Source organism: Geotrypetes seraphini, chromosome 5 (assembly GCF_902459505.1).
Source record: "Geotrypetes seraphini chromosome 5, aGeoSer1.1, whole genome shotgun sequence".
Taxonomy (NCBI): Eukaryota; Metazoa; Chordata; class Amphibia; order Gymnophiona; family Dermophiidae; genus Geotrypetes; species Geotrypetes seraphini.
In genome coordinates, this window is record NC_047088.1 from 39,587,364 (window position 1) to 39,610,810 (window position 23,447).

A 23,447-nucleotide genomic window follows, 5' to 3' on the forward strand; every position below is an offset into this window, starting at 1 on the left:
AAGTGTAGATGGATCAAAAGGTAGCTGTCAAGGAGAGGCAGAAATGAGTTTTGCCTTGTCAGAATTCAGCTTCAGTTTGAATTCTGACATCCAAGCCTCAATTGTAATAAAGATAGCCTCGATGATAGTAACATAACATAGTAGATGACGGCAGATAAAGACCCGAATGGTCCATCCAGTCTGCCCAACCTGATTCAATCTAAAAATTTGTTGTTGGGTTTTTTTCTTCTTAGCTATTTCTGGGCAAGAATCCAAAGCTCTGCCCGGGACTGTTCTTAGGTTCCAACTACTGAAAAGTTCTTTTTTCTTATATAGACTTACACCAAAAAAGCATTACAATTCAACACATTACAAGGACTAAAGAATCTCCCATATGAAGAATGTTTGAGCAAGCTGCGCTTATATTCTCTCGAAGAGCGCAGGGAAAGGGGGGGACATGATAGAAACATTCAAATACGTTGCGGGCCGTATTTATGTGGAGGAAGAAATATTTTGTCTTACGGGTCCCATGGCGACAAGAGGGCATCCGCTAAAACTCAGGGGGGGAAGATTTCATGGGGACACCAGGAAGTATTTCTTCACCGAAAGGGTAATTGATCAATGGAATGGTCTTCCACGCCAGGTAGTAGAGGCCAGAACCACACTTGACTTCAAAGGACGATGGGACAGACAGGTGGGGTCGCTCCAGAGGAATGTTTAAATGATGGAGGGAGGGAGGAGGGAGGGTTCTTGAGTGGGCAGACTTGTTGGGCCGTCGGCCCTTTTCTGCCGTCATACTCTACGTTTCTATGTAAAGTCACAGCAGCAAATATCATACAAATAATACAAACATAAACTGACATTTCACTATCCCCACACCAAACCTGTACATATGAAAACTAAACAGCCCCAAACCCTGTACACAAAGTGACTAGAAACCCCCCCTCCCCCAGCAATAAATAAACATAAATACAAAAACTCAGTTAAAACAAAAACTGAAACACGCGTCAGGGAGGCCGAAGCCGCACCCCCTTCCACAGTAGACGCCACTGCTGTTCACTCCTCCTTTTTCTCTCTGCTTCTGCAATTTGGCACACTGCCCGCACCACATCCATTGCCACTGTGTCCAGTGCCAGCTGTCGCTGCCTCAGTGACATCTGGCAGTGTGCCATCCAAATGAAATACTTCAGTATGGATAAAATAATAAAAAAAAGTTTCACTATACACCCTCTTCCAGCCACCACCCCCATAAACCCAATCCGCATAACTCAGACTTTCAAACAAACCCACCTGAAACCCCAAATCCCTGGCCACCTTCCTCCCCACCTCAACTGAAAAGGGGCAAAAACACAAAAAATGTTCCATTGTCTCTAACACTCCCTGGCACTCCCCCCTTGGACACTCCCTGTCAGCCACAGGTCTACACTTCAGATTCGCTCGGACATATATCTTTCCGTGCAGTGCCAGCCATGCCAAATCGAAGTACTTAGGGGGCAGGCGTGGCATCGCCACATAACGGAGTGCCTGCTGTTGACGTATCCCCGGGCAATCCTTCAGCAGAGATTCCACCGCATAACACTGGTGCAGCACTCTTTCCGTCCATTTCTTCCTCCCCTCCACCACTTCATCCACCGTTACCCTCCAACTCCTAACTAAATGGGCCATGTCCGCATGATCCGGCACCCCTGCCCAAAACCCCCACCACCCGCTTCTTCCCTATTTCCACTCCCCCCAACCAGTCTTTCCAAAACACTGTACCCCACATCTGAACACTTTCTACCCATGCCACCCTTCCTGCTGTCCCCACACCAAGCCCCCCAAATGGAACTGGAGGAAGAGGTAGGAGAAAAAAAGAATGGGGTTCACCATCCCCAAGCCCCCTTGTTCTTTTGCCAAATACGTTACCCCCCTCTTTATTGGATTTAAGCGGTTACCCCAGAAGCACTGAAAAAAAGACTGTACATCGTAGCGTGCAACCCCTGCGGGAGCAAACACACATAACTAAGGAATAGGAACAAAGGAACCAAATATACTTTCATTAGATGCACCCGTTCCAGAAATGTCAGCTTCCACTGCTTCCAGGCTTCCACCTTCTGCTGCCCTTCCTGGATTTTTCCCTTCCAATTCTCCATTTGATACGCCTTATCCCCACTGAAGACAACCCCCAGCACCCTTACCCTCCCCTTTGGAGGCAAGAACCCACTTGTACTCTCCACCTCCCATGCCGGATCCCCGAGTTGCAACAAATGACTCTTTTCTTGGCCCCTGCGGCTCCTGAATACTGCCCCAGTTTTTCCTCCATCCATCTAAACTCTCTCTTTGAAGACACAAACACAGAGATGTCATCAGTATATGCCACCACCCTGACTTTTGTGCCTTCCCCCATATCTATCCCTGTTAAACCCCCACCCTTCTCCAGCCACTGCAGCAATGGATTGATGGCAAACACATATAGCAATGGACTTAAGGGACATTCCTGTCTCATCCCTTTCCCAATGGAGAAACTCTCCCCCCTCCACCCATTCACCAAGGGAAAGGTTGCTGCCTCCCTATACAGAGTCTTCAACCCCTCCACAAACTGCACAGGAATCCCATACTTTATAAGAACCCTCCCCCCCCAAAAAAAAATATTCGTATGGCACCCTATCAAAGGCTGTGGCTTGGTCCAAACTAACTAGCACCCATCCCCACTGGGCCCTCCGACCCCTCTCAACTGCCTCTCTTACTGTTACTGCTGCTTCTATTGCCCCCCTCCCCTGCACGCCACACATCTGTGCTGGTGCCAGTACTGCTGCCGCCACCTCTCCCAGTCTTGCACACATCATCTTTGCTAAAATTTTCCTATCTGTATTAAGCAAAGAAATTGGCCTCCAATTTCCCACCCTTGACCCTTCCTTCCCTGGCTTTGCAATCAAAACCAATACCGCCTCCCTCATGGACCTCGGCAGAACAAGCTGACAGCTAAGCTCTGTAAACAGCCGCACCAAGAAAGGTATCATCTGCTCACAAAATGTCTTTAAAAACTTGGCTGACAACCCATCTGGACTGGGTGATTTCCCTCTGGTCATGGATGGTGGAGGAGGTCATCTTACCTCCTCCACCATCCATGGGCCATTCAGTGCTTCTGCCTGCTCCTCTGTTAACCCTTCCCCCATCCCCGGGGTCCCCTCTATATATTCCTCCCACCCCTCCCTTTCCTCTTGCCCAACTGCAAAGAGCCCCCCAAAATGCTCTCCCACCACCCTCAATATCCCTTCTTGTGACTCCTGCTCTATCCCCTCATTGTCCCACAAACTCCCTACCTTCCGCCGCCTGACCCTCTCTTTGCATGACCTGAAAGGGTCTGGTGAGATGAAATGCCCATAGTCCTTTTCCCACACTAAAGATCTAAATCATACTGTAGTGCTTCAATTTTTCCCTTGAGTAGCTGAATCCCCTCCTCCTATTCACCCCCTTCCACCCTCCAATTTAATTCCTTCCTCAGGGCTACCAACCTCCCCTCCCTGTTTTGTGATGCCCTGTTTTGAAAAAACCCTTGATCCTACCCTTCACAACCTCCCACCATCCCCCCAATGACCCGTAAGTGCTCACAGTAGACATCTGGTCTGTCCAGAACTCCCTAAAGGCCTCCTGTACACTTTCCTCCTGGAGCCATGCATTGTTGAGCCTCCACAGACCCTACCCATAACCGGGTTCTTCCCCCCTACCTGTATGCTCACCAAAGCGTGATCCGTAAATTCAACATGCTGCACTTGGGGAGGGTCCTGACAGTCTTCCCTCCTTACAAAAAAACTGTCGATACGACTGCGGCATTTCCCCCTGCTAAATGTAAACCCCCCCCTTGCTTCCCAAAAACTGTATAAATATCAACCAGCCCTGCCCCCTCCCCCACCTGTTTCAAAAATAATTCATCATATCCTAAAGAAAATTTCCTCCCTTCCCTTTCCTCCTGCCTCACCACTGCATTAAAATCCCCTCCCCACACCACCCTCCTGGCCGTGTATAAATATGGTCTGATCCGGGAGATTAGAGCTTTACGCTCCCACTTCCTCTGAGGACCGTAGATGTTCACCAACCTTACCTCCTCTCCCTCCACCCTTACATCCAATATCTGCCCCCTCCCCCCACCCAATTCCACCACCCTATGCACTTCCACCACCCTGGAGTTAAACAGAATTAACACCCCCCCATAAGCCTCCTGGGCTAATACCCAGTATGATGGCCCCCATTTCCAGTCCCTTTTAGCTTTCCACAATAAACTTGTTTCTTGCAACATGATAACATCCAATTTTTTGGACGCCAAGAACTCATAAACCAGAAACCGCTTTCTCTCCGTTTGGAGACTAGCAACATTCAAAGTTACAATATTCAAACCGGGACCCCCCATTATGACACTAATTTAGATTTCTTCCCCCCTTCTCTCCGCTCCCCTCTTCCATTCCCCTCTTCACCACCACCCCTGGCGGGACCGCCTCGCCCTCCGCCAGAATCAACTCTTCCCCAATTCCTTCCCTTTCCTTATCTTCCCGTTCCTTAATCACATCCCTCCCCACCAGCAAAACGTCCCCATCTACTTCCATACCCTCCTTCCCACCCACCTCTGTATTTAGAAAAGCCCCTCCCCCATTCTCTCCCTCTCCCACGTTCTCAACCCGCAACCTCTCCAGAATCAGCGCCGGGTATTGCTGCTGCCCTCCCTCCCGACCTTTTTTTCCCTTTCCTCTTCTGGGACACCCCACCTCCATCCTCTTCCTCCTGTGCCAATACACTAAACCTATTAGTATCCTCAACCCTATCCCCCCTTCTTTTCCTCTGGTGTTTCCCCACCTTCTTACTATGTACCTTTTCCCATGTACCCTCATCCCCACCCCACCCTCTCTCTCCCCCTCTGCTTCCTGCACCAGCCCTTCACCCTGCCTCACCTTTTCCTGGCTATCTTTCTGACCACTCTCCTGATCCCGTTCCTTCTCCTGGGCCCGCTCCTGAGGTTCCTCCCCTCCCCCATCATTTTCCTCTCGCCACCCGTTATGTGTAGCCCTAGGACACTGCTGAACGGGTGCCCCAGACATCCACACAAGTTGCACCGAATGAGGTCACACTCCTCCCCAATATGCCCCTTCCCTCCACATTTTACACACATCAGGGTAGGACACACCATACTTAGATGCCTAAACGATCCACATCAAAAACATACCCTGGGCTGCCCCTTGTAAAAACATTGGATGCGCTCTCTCCCAATGTATGCCACTGGTGGAACATGCTGTATCACATTACCCACTTGACTTAGCTTCATGCTGGCCGTCTATCCACCAGCCCAGACCCTACTTGGGTCCATGATCTTTACTAATGGAGTCCAAAGCACCCCATACCGATTCAACCAGCATGTCAGGTCTGAACTGGGGATGGACTCATTTCTCACCAACACTGTCACTTGCACAAGGTCAGGTTTACTCACAGGTATGGCTTTAAATTCTGCCCACTGCTCCCTCCCCCTCACCCCCTCATATTTTTCCCAAAATAACTCTAAACCCCTCTGTCTCTGGAAACTGATGTCATACTCCGGAACCATTACCGGGTGAATACAGGCATACAGGTCCTCAGGGATGAAGCCCAACCCCAGAACCATTCTCAACACCCTGTCCCTTGTTGGCATATTCCCCAGCCCCACCCCCACCCAATTCAACTGAACCACATTTCTTCTCTTGAAAATACCACCCTCTCCCCCTCCCCCACCACCATTCCCATTCCCTCCACCATCCTCCCTCCTCCCCCCACTCTCCCCTTGCGCATTCCCCCTCCCCCGATTCCTACCCCCTGCCCCAATCCCCCAGCCACCACATCTGCAAAAGACATTCTCCTTTTAACCCCTTTCTGGGCACCATGCCCACCACCACTAGATCCCCCACCCTCTCCCATCCCCTCCCCCTCCCCCATTCATATCCATAGGGACCTGTCCTACTTCAAACTGCCCTGCATTCAGTTCTTTCAAATGCAGTTCTTTAGAACAAGGCAAAACTTGCTTTGGCCCTTGCTGCCGTTGCTGCAGTGCAGTTCCATCACCGGCAACCTCCTCCTCCTGCACTGGCCCCGGAGTTTCTCTTGTTCCTGCAGATTCTCCTGCTCTTGCTCCCGACTCTGCTCCACACTCCACTCCACTCCACTCCACACCTTCCAGCACACTGGAAACAGCAACTGCTGTGCACTGCTCTCAGAGTTAGGTTGGTCCAGAGAACTCCTCCCATGGGCTGCATTCTGCCCCAATCCCATTATCTGGGATTTTCCTTGCAGCAGGAACCCAGGTGTATGTAATCCCTGCCTGTTCTGTCACATTCAAACCACTTTCTTTTACCATCTCCTCCTCCATGAACTTCAGTATGTTACTTGGTAAGCTATGTTCAGCTGCCAGCAGTTCCAGAGCCTCTCCTCAGGTGCTTTTATTAAATATTTTGATTGCTCAAACTCTGTATACTCCAAGTATTTTCCTCTTTGTGTGTTTTTTTTCTTTCTGCTCCTCCTCCACTCCAGCTTCTAATTTGCTGTTCCCAGCTACTGCTTCTCTTCCTCCCCAGTTATAACAGTCCAAACTTTCCCCAAGCTGGTCACCTGTAGCATTTTTCCACAACTGTTATGGAGGCTTGCTGTTCCTTCACAACTGGTCTGGGAGTTTGCTGTTGTACTGCAGTGCTGGGCGCTTGCTTTTCCTCTTGTACAGTTTCAGCCCTGGGTTCTCCTGCTGCCCTTACCACCGGGTGTCTAACTAGCCCAGCCATCCTCTCACGATTCCTATATATTTCTGCCATAGGGTTTGTACTGTCTTTTGTAATGGTTGTCATTTCAGCCATGCAGTTCTCAACCTGCCTTTGCAAAAACTGTTGTTCCTTCTTATATTTCTTTTTCTGCTCCTCTGGAGCCAGCTTGCAAAGCGTGGCCACCATGCTCTGTTTCTTTTGCAGGTCTTGGAGCTTCCTCTACAAGCTTGCCATTCCTTTAACTGTTAGTATGGCTCTTGTGGCCAAATCTAACTCTATCTCTCCCTCTTCTCCACTGAAAAGTTCCTCCTCTGATTCCAATGAATCTTCCACCACAGTAACTGCCTGGTTCTTCTGCCTGCCCACCTCCACCTCCACCTCCAAAGCCCAGGCCCTGCCAGACCCCTGGTGTACCTTCTCTCTCCCTGGCTCCAATGTTAGGGAAGGAACCCCTCTTCCGGGAGCCCCAGGGTCTGGCTTTCCTGGCATCCTCCAGCCCGAAGGCCCAGGCTTTTCCTCATTACGTTCCAGCTTGTTCTCCATAGCAGGCTGTCCTGCCTGGGACTTCCCCTGGGAAGGGACCCCTGGCTTCATAGCTCTGCCTGGGGCACAGAGCTAGGCCCAGCTCCCACCTTCCACAGGCCTCTGATTCCCAGTTGCAGCTCTCTCTTCAGCTCCTCTCACAACCAAAGTCACACACAGACTGGTTCCAAGTCTCCATCAAAGCTCATTCCAGCCCATCTACACCATCCCAGCCACTGAAGTCCTCCCCAGCCCATCCTCCACCAAATGGCCACATACAGACACAGACCGTACAAGTCTGCCTAGTAGTGCTGCCCGATTCGAATCGATTCACCAATTCACTTTGGGTGAATTGATTCAAATCGATTTGATTTTGTATAAAATCGAACTCACCGATTTGTCTGCCCCCTTGCTAGAGACCCATTCGAGCTTTCCCTCTGCCACCGGAATCCTTCCATCTAATGTGACCAGAAGCAAGGACTCCAGTGGCAGAGGGAAAGCCGAGTGGACCTCTGGGAGCAGAACGGCAGCAACAAGGTGATTTTTAATTGGTTGGCTAGAATCAGATGGCCGCACCTCATCTTCCCGCATGCACGCTCATGCTTCTCCCTGGAGCCCAGCAAATGCCCCCGATCCACCACTTGCATGCACCGCTCTTGCTGCTGCTGCTCAGTGGCGCGCGTCTGCTCTTCCGAGTTCTGCCAGCAGCTGACCTTTCATCGGCCACATGACGGCCAGAGCCCCGCGCACCTGTGAGCACCAGATGACATGGTGCCGCATGGGGTCTCCCGAGGAGCGATGCGAGCGTTTTGGAAGTGCTGCAGTGCGGAGACGCTTCTTACTCGGCTTTTGCAGGCTCGCATCTTCTGCAGCTCAAAGGAAAAGTGTATGTCCGCTGTGTGAAGTGCCCGGAGCTCTTGGTAGGTGCCACAATACACGAGTGTTGCTCTCTGCCAGCCAAATACTGGGCTTCTTTGTTGGGAGTCAGAGCTGGGGGGAGAGGGGAGATGGACTTGGAGTTGGTGGACTGGAGAAGGAGAGATGGGGAGAAGATGGAGGGAGGGAGATGGATGGACTTGGGGGAGGGAGAGATGAACTTGGGGGAGAGGGGAGTTAGGGGATGGAGAGGGGAAATGGGGGAGGGATAGAAGAAATAATGGATCTAAAACAGGAGAGGGAGAGAGATGGACAATGGGATTTAGGGAGGGAAGGAACATAAAGGGAGAGAAGTTGTACACAATGGGGGTAGAGATCCTGGATAGGAGGGTAGTTGGGAAGAGAAAGGGAGAGCTGGTGGAACCTGAGGTGGTGGGGAAGGAGGGAGATATGCTGGATGAAAGGGTAGTTGAGAAAAGGTGGATCTGGGGATGGAGACAAAAAAAAGGAAAGATGTCAGACCTCCGGGAGAGTGAAAGGAAACAGAAGGGGAGGACAGAGATAGAAGATGGATGGTTAGCATGAAGAAAGAAGGAGATCCTGGCAAGTGAGTTATCAGAAGACAACCAGAGCCTGGGACCAACAAGATCTGAATAATGACTAGACAACAAAAGGTAGAAAAATAATTTTATTTTCTATTTTGTGATTACAATATGTCAGATTTGAAATGTGTATCCTGCCAGAGGTGGTGTTAGACCACGAACATGAGCTAGGATTTAACAGAGAGGAAAAATCTTTTTTGTTTATTTTGTTTACACCACAGCGCCAGTGTGGGTAGGAAAGGTGCAAAGAGGCTGAAGAGGCTATAAAATAAACCCACCAGGATGTTTGAAAAAAATACCCATTTGGGCAGGAAAATTGAATCGAATCGAATCAAAAAATCAATTCAATAGGCTAAATCGAATCGAATTGAAATATTTTTTCCTGAATCGGGCAGCACTACTGCCTAGTACTGGCCTTAGTTCTTCAATATGTGAGTTATTTTATTCACCGATGTTTTGCAAGTAACCCCCTAGAATATTTTGCTATTTTTTCAGCAACTTCATGGAATTTCAATGTGAAATTTTACAGCATTATTTGTTACTTTACATTACATTAGTTTCTTTTATTCCGCCAATACCTTCTGGCTCTAGGCGGATTACAAAAGGAAGAGATTCTGGTCATTTCCCGAAGAATACAGGGAAGCTATTGGTTGGAACATTTGGAGTCGTACTGATCAGGATTACTATTGCAACAACGCATCATCAGTGAGGATATTGGTTGTATCAGGAGTTTATATGCAAAGTGGAATAATATTGGCCCCCTTTTACAAAGGTGATTATCGCAGCGGGCTGTGGTAATCTCTCCGACGCCCGTAGGGATTTAATAGGCATCAGAGCATTTGCTGTGTGGCAGCCACTACTATGCCTTTGTAATAAGGAGGGATTATCTTTAAACACAGCAAAAGTTACATACTTTTTAGCAAGACCGTACAGTGATTTTCATGCATTCCAAAATGTAAAAGACTTTTATAAAACAGTGGCATACCTAGCATATGTGACACCCGGGGCCCATCATTTTTTGGCACCTTCCCCCATTTGTACGAAAAACATGATATTTAGTAACAAGCCACACGTCACACATGAGTACCTAGGAAAAGGCAACATCTTACATACTGCAGTGAGCAGTACAACATCAATACACCCATTGTAAAACTAAACAAGCCAGACTAGTACAGATCAATCCTACACCGTCAATCCTAACAGAAAACCATGTCTTTCGAACACACAGAACAAAGAAAACACCTTCGCCTAATATGGAATATGTCATCACAAACTAACCCCTTCCCCTTTTACAAAACTGTAGTGTAGATTTTAGCCACGGTGTAACAGCTCTTACGCTCATAGAATTCTGAGCATTAGAACTGCTACCACCATGTCTGGCGCTAAAAAACGCTCCACGGTTTTGTAAAAGGGGGGATAAAATAGAAATACATAGACAAAGATTAAATTGAACCAGCAAGAAGCTGGACTCTGCATACAATGCAACACCACAGAAACAGTGACACATGTCTCCTAAAGCATTAAATAAATAGAAAATTTTTGTTCTACCTTTGTCTTGTCTGGTTTCTGCTTTCCTCATCTTCTCATTCAATTCCTTCCATCCACTGTCTCTCTTCTCTCTGCATCTTCCATTTGTTCTGTTACTGTGCCTCTCCCTTTCTCCCCCTTCAAAATTGGTCTGGCACCCTCTATCCCCCCATAGTCTAGCATCTCTGTCTTCTTCCCTGCCAGCGTCTTCTCCCCACTCTCTCTTCCCCATGTCCTTTCAGCATCCTCCCCACTCTGTGTTCCCCATGTGCTTTCAGCGTCCTTCTCCCCTCCCCCTCTGTCTTCCCCATGTGCTTTCAGCGTCCTCCCCCTGTCTTCCCCATGTGCTTTCAGCGTCCTTCTCCCCCCTCCTCTGTCTGCCCCATCTGCTTTCAGCGTCCTTCTCCCCCCTCTGTGTTCCCCATGTGCTTTCAGCATCCTTCTCCCCTCCTCTGTCTTCCCCATGTGCTTTTAGCGTCCTTCTTCCCCTCTGTCTTCCCCATGTGCTTTCAGCGTCCTTCTCCCTCCCCTGTCTTCCCCATGTGCTTTCAGCGTCCTTCTCCCCCCCGTCTTCCCCATGTGCTTTCAGCATCCTTCTCCCCCATCAGTTTTACCCATTTCCCTTCAGCGTCTTTTCCTCTCCACCCCAACTTTCCTCCCTTTCTCCATCCCTGCCCCTTACCTTCGTGGCGCTTTCTTTCCCCTCACCCCCTCGGACAACAGGCCCGGTCCGACAAACGTCCCTGCTCTGTGGCTGGCGATGTCTAAACTGCCTTCGTACAGCAACCTGCTGCTGTATGGCTACCGTAAAGTTCATCTCTGATGCAACTTCCAGTTGCGTCAGAGATGACCTTTACGGCAGCCACACACAACTCCAGCTGCTGTAAAAAGGTAATTTAGACTCGCGGCCACAAGGTAAGGGGCAGGGAGGGATAAAGGGAGCTGTTTCAAATTCACCGCTGAATTTTCCGGACCTGGTTGGCTGTGCACCCCTGCTAAGCCTGCACCCGGGGCGGACTGTCCCCCCCCCTTGGTTCGCCACTGTTAAACAATAATTTGAGTTTTGCATAATTTGTATTTGATAATATGATAATTTTGAAGCCTATCACAATCTCCACCCAAAGCCACAAACAGTCTCCAAACTCACGGAACCGATGCAGATGTACTGGGACAGGGGCCGATCAACAATGCTGTTAAGAACTTCCTAAAGTAACTAAAGACCTTTGTTAAAACTGAAGGACAGGTGGATGCTTTGGCCATTTACAGTGACTGTTAAATTCTGGTATATTGTTCATAGCATCTTTTGAATGATGTCATTTTACTGGGTTTTAGCTCAAACATATTTAATGTGCAAAAATCACTAGATAGTAATGTTAAAATGTCAGTAACATCAATATAGCTTATGATAATTAACCTCCCCCCTTAAAAAAAAAAATAGCATGGGTTTTAACGCCGACCACAGCGATAACAGCTCTGACGCCCTTACAATTCTTATGAGCGTCAGAGTTGTTACCACCGTGGCTGGTGCTAAAAACCGCGCTATGGTTTTGTAAAATGGAGGGGGAAGGGGGAAGAGGTAAATTATCATAAGCTATATTGGGCTTATGTATGCATTACTATTAAACAAGTATATCAATTTTTTTTATTGAAATTCAAAGTGGTTGCTGAGAAAATTGGGTTTTTTAAAAAATTGCCTCACCTTGTATGAGATTACTGATGTTACAAGATCTATCTCGTTATGTACTGAGTTGTTGGAACAGAATCGGTCTATCCGTAATATGAAAATAAATCAGAGGTTATTGGAATCAGTGAGGTATGAGAACTGCTGCTTTTTTGGAAGACATACTGCCATATTAAGAGCTGCATGGCAAGGTTGAAAATAAATAACTCATTTGCATGCCTGGGATTGGACTTTGCTTACCATCTACGCATAACACCTAACCAGGTGCTTACTATTGGTTGCTGTGGTATCTGTGCAGTGGTGGAAAAGGCCCTGTGTCTGTGTTTCACTACAGTATATCCTTTTCCTCACAGCTTCTGTAAGAAGGGAGGGGATTTGGATCAGAGTTTTTTCAGCTCCAGTTTGTACTTGAGGCTTGAGGGCTTAAGTGATTTGCTAAGATCACGAGGAGCATTGATGTCTCTAGGATTTGAATCCTAGCTCCCCTGGATCTCATCCTGTTGCTGTAACGATTAGGCCACTCCTCGTTATTTATGCCCAGTGGCCAGTGATTTGTAGATGCCAGCCATTACCTTCAATACATTCCTGCATTTTCAGCATCATTGTATGTAGAGTATAGGACACTGAATATACATATACTTCTCCCTCCGTATTCGCTGTGATAGGGGATTAACAGACCCATGAATACAGAAAAACCGCAAATAACTTTTTCATAAGTTATTCGCTGTTTTCTATTAAAAACCATTGTGAATATGGTGAAACCGCGAATAACATGGTGGGACACCTGACCTGTTCCTGAAGGAGAGGTAAAACACGGTGAAGAAAGTGCTGGGAATCAGCAATTTTCTCTGTAAACGCTTGGAATCAGCAATTTCTTTGATGTAAATTGGGGGGAGGAGCCAGCAAGGTAAAAACTGCGAATAATCAAAACTGCGATTGCTGAAACCGCGAATACGGAGGGAGAAGTGTAAAGCTACACCGCTTAAATTATGATATTTTTTTTCTATTCTAACTTTAACCCAAAATGTTATAGCTTATTGTAGTAAACTATATAAACATTTTAATTGCTCTTAGCTCTGCTGTGGGGGCTCTTTTTTTTTTTTTTTTCTTTATCTCTTGCAGATTTTTTGCCCTTTTCTTCTCTGCACTGCTTACATATTACATTCCTCTTCAAAATTATTTTAGATAGCTGTGATCTAATCATGCATATGCTGTATTATATCCTTCACTTTTATCTTTGCTATGCAACTTCTGCTTATTGTATGCAATATTTCATACACATTCCTGGCAACATTTATCGTTTCTTCCTCTGCACTGGTGGGGTTTATAACACTTACAAGTGATTCTTTTTCTCTGTTATGCAGTAGCTACAATTTTCATACACAGAATTACCACTTAATAGCATTCACAGGGAGTATACAGCCATCCTATATTTTAATATGATTCCTTTATAGTTCTAGTTTATTGCAAGGCACGGTAGCTAAAAAAGTTAATTTACAACCTAGTTCCTTGAAAATGAGAATGTTTCTGAAAGAAATATAACTATGAGGATTTTAAGGATGATACAAAGCACTGTTAACAACAGAAGATGGCTTGATTTATCTACCAAGTGCAAATATCAAGAGACTCATAATCACATATAATGGAAATTTGAGAGTGGAAAGTGCTGTAAAAGACGGCTAAGAAAAAAAATCACATCTCTAACACTCAATAATGTGTAATTTACATCAATACGCCGGCAACACCTGATTTTTACCTACATTTTTAATCATAAGAAAGAAGTTAAATGGAAATTTTAATTTTAGAGTCAAAAATACACGTTAAGAAATGTTTACAGAAGCATAAAATGACGCTGATAAAGCTATACTCTTGAAAAGAATTGGTTTGCTGAAATATGGCCTAGTACGTGTTAATACGAGGTGGTTTGAAAAGTTTGGTAAAAAATCAAGTTGAACAACATAGGGCTCCGTTTACAAAGGTGCGTTAGGGCTTTAAAGCGCGGAATAGTGCACGCTGAATTACCGCGCGTGCTGGACCTTAACGCCAGCATTGAGCTGGCGTTAGTTCTAGAAGTGTAGTGCTAAAATCCTTCATGCGCTGAAAATGCTAGTACACCTTAGTAAAAGGAGCCCATAGTCTCTATCAAGGGCTATAAACTCTCCCCCTCCCCGCCCCCTCTTTTTAATAAATTGCAGTAGAGGTTTCTAGTGTGGCTCGGAGCGCTAAATGCTCCAACGCTACTCTAACACTTATAGAGCAGCGTCTGAGAATTTAGCGCCCCAGGCCATGGTAGAAACCTCCGCACCTTAGTAAAAGAGGGCCTTAGTCCAGCGAGTTTCCAGTTTTTTCGTAAACTATTTTTCCTATGATAAGAAAAAAAAAAACTGGAAACTCGCTGGACTAAGTCTATAGCCCTTGATGGAGACTAGGTTGTTTAACTTGCTTTTTCATACCAAACTTTTCAAACCACTCTCATATAGGTTTCTGAAAGTTTGTATGGTTTTTTTTTCTTCTTATGTTTTGGAAGGGGAAGATCTTATTTTTATACTTGAAATTAAAGATAAAGAATCATGGATTTGATATTCTGCCTTTCTGAGGGTACAATCAAAGCAGTTTACAAATGCTTTATGCAGGAACTTTTTCTGTTCCTAGTAGACTCACAGTCTAACCCCCTCTTCTACGAAACTGCGATAGCAGTTCTAGCGCGGAGAGCTGCGCTGAATGGCCCGCGCTGCTCCTGACGCTCATAGGAACTCAATGAGCATCGGGAGCAGCACAGGCCATTCAGCGCGGCTCTCTTCGCTAAAACCCACTAGCGTGGTTTCGTAGAAGAGGGGGTAAGTTTTATACCTGGGGCAATAGAGGGTTACCGTATATACTCGAATATAAACCGAGATTTTGGGGCCAAAAATGGGGGTTTTCGGTTTATATTTGGGTCAGTGCTGACCTGCCCCCCTCCTAAACCTTAGCAGGCCTCTCCTGGGCCTGCCATGAGAGATGGTGATCCAGCGGTGGCCAGGACAAGAGGGATCCCTCCTGCCTCCTGTCCCAGCTGATTGTAAGAATTTTTTACCTCCCTCCTGCCTCCCTTGTGTACCTTTAGTATCCCTAGTGGTTCAGCGGTGAATCCCAGCAGGAGTGACCTACTTGCGCTCTTGCCCGTGCAGAGCCGCTAACTGATTGGCCGCTTCGAGTTCACGGCAGCAAGTCAGCTAGTGGCTCTGCATGGGCAGGAGCGAAGGAAGGTCACTCCTGCCGTGATTCGCCGCTGGATCACCAGGGATACTAAAGGTACGCAGGGGAGGCAGGAGGGAGGTAAAAAAGTTCTTAGATTTGGCTGGGACGGGAGACGGGAGAGATCCCTCCTATGCCGGCCACTGCTGGACCACCAGGTCTCATGTCAGGCCTGCAAATTATCAGGAGAGAGGAGGGACAGGGTACAGAGCCTGGCAAAGCAGGGTAAAGCAAGGCACTGCACTTGAATATTAACCCCCTAGTTTATATTTGAGTCAATCATTTTTCATCCTTTTCTGGGGGGAAAAGGGTTACCTCACTTTATATTCGGGTTGGTTTATATTCGAGTATATACAGTAAGTGACTTGCCAAGGGTCAAAAGGAGCTGAAGTTTCTCAGGGTCTCAGCATTAACCATTAAGCTACTCCCCTACTCTAATAAATAAAAACTACATTCTTGTTTTTCTTTGATAATGATCTCGTATACCTGGATTTAAAAAAAAAAATGCTATTGCCAGTGAAATTTCACATCCTAACGCTTTTAGATGGTATACATCATAGGTCCAGTATTGAAAGGGTATTTTAGCAGCCGCTGTTAATTGTAAGAATCCCTATTCATTGCTTTTTAATGATATTATGGGGATAATGTTATAAAGAAAATAGTAATATTATTTGTGGCAAACAAACACATATATGATTAACCTCTCTTTTACAAAACCGCAAAAGTGTTTTTGTTGGTTTTTTTTGCGCCGGCTGGGACGTGAATGCTCTGCGCTGGGTTATGTTTATTATTTTAGTTGGATTCTCATACAACCAGCTGTACACCATTACTCGTTTGCCCCTGATGAAGGCGCTTCCCATCATGTGCCATGCTGTCACCGTACTGCCCCCATATTATGCTGCACTAGGCAAATGCCTAGTCCACTAAATGTCAAATACCTTATGAAAATCCAGATACACTGTGTTGACTAATTAGCCTTATATACATGCTTATATATTCATAAAGTTTTAATAAATAGATAAGGCACGCTTTTATTTGATCAATCCATGTTGCCTTGTCTTACTGTCTAATATTTCTGTTTTCAGGAATAACCTCTATTGTTTTGCTCTGCGTCATTTAAATCTCACTGACCTGGAGTTTCATGGATCGTCCCTGGAGCTCTTTATAAGAACTGTCATCATTTTGGCTCCTCTGTAGTCTTCATGCACAATGGCTGATTTTTATAGTGGATTAAGATTGCTAGATTCATATTTGAGCTCATTAATGTCTGCCTATGTTTATTAAAGCTGAGTTCATCCCTCAAAACCAATCATTGGAAACAGAGAAATGTACTAAACAAAACTTGTACACAATAAAATAAATCATTAATTTCAATTTAAAACAAAGCAAAATGTTGAAGCCTAGCAACAATGGATTTTCCTTGTGAAAGCTTAGGTAAACAGCCATGCCTTTTATTTTTTCTAAAAAAAAAAAAAAAAAAGAGGGTATGGGCCCCTTTTACTAAGCTACGCTAAAAAGTGACCAGCGCTATAGGCAATGCTGAGGCCACTTTTAGTATGGAGACTCGTATAATGGCCCTGTTTTCCATAATTCCCTTTAATGGCCAGACACTAATTTCCTCATTAGTGCCGGGCCATCATGCATAACCGTTTACCAATAACTATTTTCTAGGCAGTAAGGACTATATTCTGAAAGTTAGGCTCCAGAAGGCGCATAGGCCACACTTACCGCACCTAACTTTCCCCCTCCCCCCCCCCCCCCCATTTTAGTAAGAATGCAGCCTGGAGATCTAAATGCTCTGACACAGCTCCTACGCTCATAGAATTCTAACAGCATCAAAGCAGCATCAGAGCATTTAGCACCCCGAGCCGTGGTAGAAACCTCTGCCGCAGCTTTGTAAAAGAGGGTCTTAATTGTATTAATTGGCTTTAATAGTCATGGTAATTGAACACACCATTTAAAACCAATTAAAAACACATTTAAAAATCAGTAGGCACTGGAATTGTGCCTACAGCATGGTGCCCAGGTCAAAGTAGGCGTGTTTCGGGGCAGAGATGACCTTAGGCATCACTAGGCACTGTTAGGCTCGATTCTCCCAAAAACGAAGGTGCTGGAAATGTAGATATTTTTTAAAAAATGGCCTACTTTACTGGCACCTAAGTTTTCTCTTAGGTTCTGGTAGCCACGATTCTGTCAACGGTGCCTGAGTGTGATTGACATACAGCCGGCGCTATCTTTCTAGGCGCCGGCTGATTTAGGCACTGTTTAAAGAAGTTTACAATACATTGAACAGAAATCAGGCACTCTTAGCTATTTTCCCTATCTGACCCGGCAGGTTCACGATCTAACTTCCCGCCCGCCACGTGTCTACCTTTAATTTCTTATAAAAGCGCTGTGCTGCCCTGCTGCCGGCGCCAGTGTCTTCTCTCCACTGAGGCCGGCCCTCTCTGACAACTTCCTGTTTCCACTAGGGCTGGCCTGAATAAAGCAATTGCATCCAGTACTTCTGGTCTGCAATTCCTTTTTGTTTTCTGTTTTTAAAAAAAAAATTTTATTGTGAGTGTTTTCTTTTATATAAAGTGCTTCGTACTTATTGTTCATTCATGCTTATAACTTCAGTCAGTTTCAATGAACATTAAAGAGTCCATAACCTGGTGGAGACAGAGAAGCATACTATGGGCTAAATTCACTAATGCTACAAATCAGTTCCAATCCGTGAGCGATATGATCTGTGGCCGGGGGGCTGATTCACGAATCGTCCTCATGCAAATGCCCCCAATCGACTGCTCGGATCACTGAACAGCGATCCCGATGCATGTGCAGACCATCTGTAAATGGTCTGTGCATGCTTAAAGAGCAGCAACCTTTTTAAAAAAAAACTTTTTTAACTTTTTATAGCGAGCCCGTGGTTTTAACCCACTTTAAACCTGCGGGTTAAAACCACGGGCTCGCTCTGCGGGGGAAGGCCGGGGCAGAAGCAGGGCAGCGCTGTGCGGCATTTACTCATAACTCTAGAGTCGGGGAGGCAGAGAGCAGGGCGGCAGAAGGCAGGACAGTCGGAAAGGACCTGAGCGACGGGTCCTCAGCAGTCGCTTATTTTTGGATCAGTCAGCCCAGTCGCTGTCCCTCTTTTTTTTTTTTAGTGAATCGCTGCCTCCCTACATTTGAATGCCGTTCTCTATCATTTGCATGCGCAGATCGGAGGATGATTGGGACAGAGGTTAGTGAATCAGGTCGGAGGGAAATCAGGTCGTAGGGTCACTAAGTGGTCGGAACTTGATCAGTGGGCTTAGTGAATCTAGCCCTATGATTGTACTGTCGGGTAGTATGGCTTCCACCGCCTACATTCAGGAAGCCCATTTATAGAATCAGCCCCTAAAGGGCTCGGTATGAGTATTAGAATGCTTGATTTAATTTATTTTTAGCAAAGCCAATTAAGCTTCATCCCTGTTCCGCAAGCTTTCCAGTTGCTGGAGATATGCAGGGAAAAATGTTGGCAGGGCAATAGCCCCCGTGGTCCATCCCTACTTTTGCTGGCTGTGTTTGATAAGAGAAGGACAAAAATCAGTCAGAACTACCAGCTTGCAGTGGTGTGAATCCAGTGATGAAACGAGCAAGCCTGTAATAGCCTGTAAAAGAACAAGTGCACACGTGTGACCAGCAGCAGGTCCTGCTGCCTGAGGCATTAGAAAAGAGACAGACCAAGGGCCTGATTCTCGAAATGCATGTCCCGATTGCAGGCAGCTGTAGGCGTGTTTTTTTAAAAAAGTGTCCGAGGTAGGTCTCTGTAGCACATCTACCCACACTTAAGCATACCCAAGGCAGGATGTGGGCATGGTTTCACCTGGATATAGCCTTGGGCGGGCTTAAGCGTTGGCACATGTCTCCCTAGATGCGAGATACGACGCCTTAAATGTAGGCCTGCAAAATGCTGAGCTAGATTTAAGGCGTCTGTTAGTTGCGCAGACGGGCGCTATGCATGATTCTATAAACCACACTTAACTCTGGAGGCAATTTATATTATTGCACTACGCATTGACCTTTTCAGTGCCAGGTTTTAAGTGACATCTATAGAATTTACCCCAATATTTATCACACTCTTTAAGCAATGGTGAACTATATAATCATGCCGGTATTAATAACTTTGTAACACCACCACAGTGCTCCGTGTATTTCAGTATAGAGACTAGTATACAGCCACCTCACAAAAGCACTTTGTAACTCCTTATGGTATCATCTCTACAGAAGCTCATGTATTATAGCACCTTTGCAGAGGCTCATGTAGACCACTCTGAATTGACTCTCCAGTCATTAGCAGTGGTATAGAAGCTCTCAATAAGCAATATACAAATAGTACACAGTTAATGGCAAATGACATTCCGCCCCTATGCTCAGCATCCTTGATCGAGTGCTCTCCACTGCAGGGTAAAATATACTTACTCCAAATGTTCCATATCTTTCCCACCACTCCAACTTTTACAAAACCGCGGAAGCGTTTTTTAGCGCTGGTTAGAATGCTAAATGCTCTGCGTGCTGCTCCCGACGCTCATAGGAGCTCTATGAGTATTGGGAGCAGCGCAGAGCATTCAGCGTGCCGGCCTGCGCTTAAAAACTCTTGTGGTTTTTGTAAAAGGGGGGGGGAGGGTGTTTCTTTACTAGGTGGGTTCTATCTGGAGGCAGTTATTTTCTGTAAAAGCATTTTGGCTTGATTTTACTGTGAAATTATATAAATATATATATATTTGTAATTAAATTCAAATGGTCCAAATAATTCATTGTTTTCTGCAAATTCTACTTTTTAAAACATGAAATATATATGTTAAACCCCCCCCCCCCCAAATAGAAAAACAGGTATATCATCCTCCTGAAAAAGATGCACCTGGTAACAGTCAGCCATCCTGAGGATGAATCAAATATTTCAACCCCAACATCTCTAATCCTTGCTGTAGGCAGAATGAGCAGAGAGAAGCCTCGTACAGGCCCTAACAGCTGATCTCTCATTTGCTTCAGTCCATTTTTTTCCTTTCTCTTTGATATTTTAATGCTCAGTTTACCCTCTTCCTTTATTTTATATTCTCATGCTGTCAGTCTGTTTTTCTTCCTCCTTTTTTTTTTTTTTAGGACTTGTATGGGGTGGAGAATGGGCACAGAAGTGCTATTCTGCTAGCATGCTATAATGCAGGGGTGTCCAACCTGCATCCCCGTGAAGTATTTTGTGCGGCCTCGATCAAAGGCGATGCAGTGTTTTCCTCTGCTGCCCCTGGGTGTTTACCGTCTTGCCGGCTCCCTCCTCTGTCTTGCTGCAGCATTTGCGTGGCCCCAGAAACATTTTTTTTTTTTCGGACAGTGCGGCCCAGGGAAGCCAAAAGGTTGGACACCCCTGATAGAATGCATGCCAACAGATACGGGGTGTAACCGATGGGGATGGGTGGAACTGGACAGGCCTGGAGGCGGGTCTAAGAGTCTGGATTTTACTAAAGTAAAATTTGATAACCCTACTAACAGAACAATACTGGCTTAAAACAGGAGCCCTTAGCACCTCCTACATAGTGCTACATAAGTGCTCCTGCATTAATTGTATTTTAATGGCCACACACTAATAATAACATAAGCACACAGCCATATACCCCCTCTTTTACTAAGGTGTGCTAACCGATTAGCATGCGCTAAACGCTAATACATGCATGTTAGTCTATGGACACATTAGTGTTTAGCATGCGCTAATTTGATTAGTGCACACTAATCAGTTAGCGCACCTTAGTAAAATAGGGGGATAGTCATAAAAACCAGTGTCTCTGAAACTTTTTTAGCAGCCGGCACCACTAAACAGAGCACATTTTTTTTTTACGGCACCTTATAATTGAAATTATAAAATTGGAAAACCAACAAAAAATTAAAACTGAGAGTTATTTATATTAAGTTCTTTAAGCTATGTACGGATAATTGTGACAACGGTGAAACGAACCCCCTCCCTCACAAAGCCGCACTGGTGTTTTTAGCGCTGGCCGTGGCGGTAAGAGCTCAGATGCTCATAGGAATTCCATGAGCGTCGGAGCTGTTACCGCAGTGGCTGGCGCTAAAAACACTGGTGCGGCTTTGTAAAGGGGGGTGGGGGGGTAAAGTAGATAGAATAGAATTGCTAATCAATGCGATGGATGTGCTTGTCTTTGAGAGCAAATTAACTCAAAATGCATCTCGATAGTCTACAAGCAAACACGCATTTCATCATCTACCATCTGCAGTCGCTCTCTCTCTCTTTTTTTTTTTTTCGATTTAATTTCTGTCAGAGCTGAAAATCCAAATTCGCAAAGATAAGAATATCCAAACGGTAACAAAGTCTTGATTGCTTTGTTGCTCAAGGTAGGATAACTATTGCATAAAAAATAGAAATAAAATGACTTGCCATTAGTTTTCAAGAACCAATCATGTCAAAGAATGATGCTTGTCTGGGCAATGTGTGTGTGTGTGTGTGGGGGTGGGGTGGGGGGGAGTGTGTGGGAAAGTCCAGCGTTTTTGCACATGCTAAGCCCATTTGCTAGCATAGCTTAGTAAAAAAAAAAATCTCCTTTATTTCTTTTTGTAGTGCCAGTGATGGAGGGGAGAGGAGGGATTGATGACTTTTCTTCAAAGCTTAAATTTAGTTTTCCTTCTTGTCATCTCAAAATAAAATTATGGAAAATAAATAGCCCAATGTTTCTAATGTTCCTTTAAACTTATTATAGCCTTATGCAGAAATCCTCCCATGCTGGGGATTTTATAAAATATGAACTGGGTTCTGGGATCTCAATTTCCTTTGTTCATTTCTTAGTGATCAAATTCATAGCAAAGGGATACCATTTAAATGGACGCTTGTTGTAATGGTGCCAGGATTCAGGGTCCCAAATTCAAAATTATATTAGAGATCACTTTGTCGTTTAGCTCCTCTGTTAAACTGTTACTTTAGGAGAAATCTTATCACTGGAAATTTACAGCCTCAGCTTGATGGGAAAATGAAAACCTAACTTCAGATCCTCGGCCTGTAACTAACTGAAGTGTTCTGAAATGAAGCCCAGTAGAAAGTGTAGTTGCCGAAAAACACCATGGAATATTGACAAGAGATAAGCTGGAAATCCAAGAGGCTTTAGAAATGCAATCCAGCTGGTTTAAAGGAACAATCCTATTTAGACCGGGAGCATTCCCTGTGCCAAGAGCCGCCCATCCCTTTAAGTCTGTAGTAGTCTCTCTGAATCTCATTGGCTACACTATGAATACAGAGCAGCTCACAGCTCTGGAGTCATGCTTTTACCATAATCAAAAACAGGAGGGGTTCGCGGTAGACATCAAAATACTCAAAAGCCTTTCTACAACTGCTGAGCGTATTTGCAATTGGGCTACAGCAGGTGTTGCAAAAGGCTAAGAATGCATAAAATAAACCTGCCAGCTGTCATCTTTGCTAATTTTCTTTTGTGGCAGGCATACATTATGATTCACTTGTATTAGAACCGTCATTTCTTATTCACCTCTTTTCCTTTGCTCTGAGCCACCTATGTAATTGAGGGAAATGGCTGTGTGTGGTAACATATTCTAATTTGGAGTTTCCCAGTCTTTGTACATAACAAACGGATGGAATTGTGCAGCGCAGCTGAGAGGAAAAACAGTATACCCCACTGAGCAATGTACAGCAGTTCTTGTTATAGAACAAAATGATCCTAAGGGCAATCTATTATACTAACATAATGGAAAATACTAAAGGCATAGCTGATGACATCAAAGTTTGGTTTGTTTGTTGTGGTGGTTGTTTTTTATTCAATAAAACTAAGGCAACCAGCTAGCTCTGCGAGCAGGGTTGTTTCAATCATTCTGACTTTGGGCTAGATTCACTAAGCAAACCGATCGTGTACCGATTGGTTTGCGACCCAATTGTACTCCGGCCCGATTCACTTACCTCTCTGCCAATCCGATTCTATCCACGCATGCAAATGAAGGGAACGGCATGTAAAGTAGGCAGGGACCCGATTCACTAAAGAAATCTAGCAAACTGACTGGGCTGACCGATCAACACAAGAAGCGACTGCTAGGGACCAGTCGCAAATGTCCTTTCCGACTCTCCAGCTCCATTGCCACCCTGCTCTCTGCTGCCCCGAATATTTATCTCTCTGTCCCAAATTTCTCCTGCCTGCCGCCCTGCTCTGCCCCGAATCTCTCCTGCCTGCCGCCCCGAATCACCGCCCTGCTCTGCCCCAAATCTCTCCCGCCACGACTCTCCTGCCCTTCCCCGCACTGTGAGCCCATGGTTTT

The 23,447-nt window shown here is 45.6% G+C and overlaps 1 long non-coding RNA gene across 1 annotated transcript in view; it reads left to right on the top strand.

The window, feature by feature from the left end:
* Positions 1-16,385, top strand: part of LOC117360949 — a 105,050-nt gene extending 88,665 nt beyond the window's left edge. The window contains exon 4 of the long non-coding RNA XR_004539556.1: positions 16,256-16,385. This is a non-coding gene — a long non-coding RNA (uncharacterized LOC117360949). The remainder of the gene's footprint in view (positions 1-16,255) is intronic.
* The last annotated feature ends 7,062 nt before the right edge of the window (positions 16,386-23,447 follow it).